Here is a 2,628-nt window from a genome sequence, read left to right on the forward strand (position 1 = left end):
GCAGTCGGGGGTCGGGGAGAAAAGGTTCGTTTGCAAGACGGCTCCCTCCTGTGCAGCGTTGCTAGTGAGTTTGTGAAGATGCGTCCCATGGTACGATGAGTGAACGGCTCCTCCTGGGCCGCCCGGGACTTTCCCAGTTTTAGCACTAGAAGTCTTGCGTTCCAGAAAACTCCTTGATCCTGAGCAAATGGGGACAGTTGGTCACCCTAGGTATAATTGGCATCGATGCTACACACCAAGCATCTCTGTTCTCCCTTCTTTCAGGGAAGGTGGCGGGATGGTACTTCCTCTCCCGTTGAAGTGAGGTGGCCCTGTGACTTGCTTTGGACCATGAACTGTGAGCAGAAGTGATGCGTCACCTCCAGACAGTGCTCCTGGCAGCCCACACCGGGATAGCGCCTCCTCAGCCTGGGTCGTTGAGTGACTGTGATAAGCAGAGGATCCCCATCCAGCACCCCCCACCCGGACATACGGTGTGAGCAAGACATGGCCTCTTGTATGTGAAGCTGTTGAGACTTTGGGGATTATTTGTTACACAGCGTAACTTAACCTTCCCTGACTGGTACACGTGGGGACATCTGGATTCCATGGCATTAAGGCAGACACAGGTTACAAAATTGTATTTGCAGTATCATTGCAGAGAGGCAGCACATAAAGCATATAGACGTGCTGGAAATATTCTGAGATGTTTATATATAACATCAACTTGAGGAATTCTGGGTCTAAGTTTTTTCTTTTTATTGCATTTTCCAGTTTTGTACAATGAGTATGTTTTAATGTTTTTTAGTTGGGGGCATTCTATTAAAAAATAATTTCTTTGGATCAAAGGTGGATTCTCTCTGGGCTCTTATTTATCAACTGAAAACCCCCGGGGGAGGGAGAAAGAGAGAGAGTTAAGCTTTAGCCACAGAGGATCAAAGGGGCCGGAAAGGTCACAGAGTTAATCCTCCACTTCTGCTGGAGCCGCCCTGCCAGTTGCTGGGTCCTCCTGGCCTTAGCAACCTGATCAGATGCCACTTCTTGGCCTGGGGACTTGGTGCGAGTCACAGGCTCTCTGAGCCTCCAGATCCTCATCTGTTAAATGGGAATAATCCCGTCTGCCTCGTGGGCTGCTGGGAGGATGAGCTGAGACGGAGGCGTTCAATCGATGTTGGTGCCTTCTGCCTCGGTCTTCCTCATGGCGCCCCCGTGTTGGGAGACCTGGGTATGTGCCTTAGCTTCCGTGGGCTTCAGTTTGCTCGTGAAGGAATGGGAAGGTGACTTTACAGGTCCAGGCATCCCTGGATGGGGCTGGAGGACCCTGTGCGGAAGCAGAGAGAGGTGGAAGGGAGAGGGCTTGTAGGCCCTGGAGTCCGGTTGCAGAGCAAAAGCCTGCACCCTTCCGTGAGTCTGGCAGGCCCAGACCACCAAGCCAGCTCGCCAAAAGCCAAACTGTGAACACTTAAGATTGCGACAAAATCAGGTGCCAATTCTCCTTCGGAGGTTCTGGGGCTGGCACACCTGTTTTTCTGAAACCTCCGGAGTCTTAAAGGAGCCCTGGGAGCTGGAGTGGTCAGGGAGGGCTTCCCGCAGGAGGAGGGCTGCCAACTGCTCCTGGAAGGACGGGACGGACAGCCCGTGTTATCTTTGGTGGTTCTGTCCAGAGCCCTCCCTCCCAGCACCCCTCACCCCCGAGGGAGACTCCATCAAGAATATAAGAGTGACAGCTAATATCTGCTGCGGGCTGTGGCAGACCAGGCTCGCTGAATTCACCAGCAGTCCACACAACGCCACTTTGGGGCAGGACCAGGGGAGACTCAGCCAGGGGAAGAGTTCACTGGAGTTGGGTGGGGTGGAGGGCTGGATACCACAGATGCCCTTTGCTTCTCCAGGGGGAAGCAGCCACAGGTCACATGCCTTCCAGTCCACAGGGCCATCTGGGATGACTCTACTTCCTTGCTGGGCTCTTGAGGATCTGTCCAATCTCCAGGGTGACCGTATGTCTTGGGGTATCTGGGACAGTTCCGGTTTGCCCCTCTCCTCCCAGCATCCCCTCGAATCCAGCATTCCAGCACCCTCAGAAAGGTCCTATTTGGGACAGTGAGTTTGTGGCCACCCTAAATCTATACAGGTTTCAAGCCAGGTGGCCTTGGCTCCATGCTGACTCAGGCCCTTCTTGGCCAGGTCACCGGGAGCCTCAGAGTCCTTATCTGTGAAGTGGGGTCAGTCATACCCACTTTGGAGAGTGTCGGGAGGTTGGAAGCAGCGTTGGCAGATGGGCTGGCATTCTCAGTGCTCCGTCATGGGCAGCTTTGGCCATGACATATTGATGCTGGGCGTGGCGGGGCGTGGGCAGGGGTGTCCAGGTCAAGTCTGGAGCACGGGGTCTTTGTGGGCTAGTTCTGAGGGTTACCTGCTGCGAAGAATCACAGGAGAAAACAAAAAGAGACCTCCAAGGTTAAGCGTCTCATTTGGGGGCAGAGGTGCCCAGGTTTCCCAACCACTCCCGTCATAGAGCCGGCCCAGCACTGCAGGCCCAGGAGAAGCCAGATGGGCTTGGGAGGGGCAGGGACTTCTGTGACCCATGGAAGTTTCCGCCTCTTCCTCCAGGGCAGGCCCCAGGTTCCAGTAGCCCCCTGCCTTCCAGCC

The sequence above is a fragment of the Propithecus coquereli genome, unplaced genomic scaffold (genome assembly GCF_000956105.1).
Source record: "Propithecus coquereli isolate 6110/MARCELLA unplaced genomic scaffold, Pcoq_1.0 Scaffold126, whole genome shotgun sequence".
Classification (NCBI taxonomy): Eukaryota; Metazoa; Chordata; class Mammalia; order Primates; family Indriidae; genus Propithecus; species Propithecus coquereli.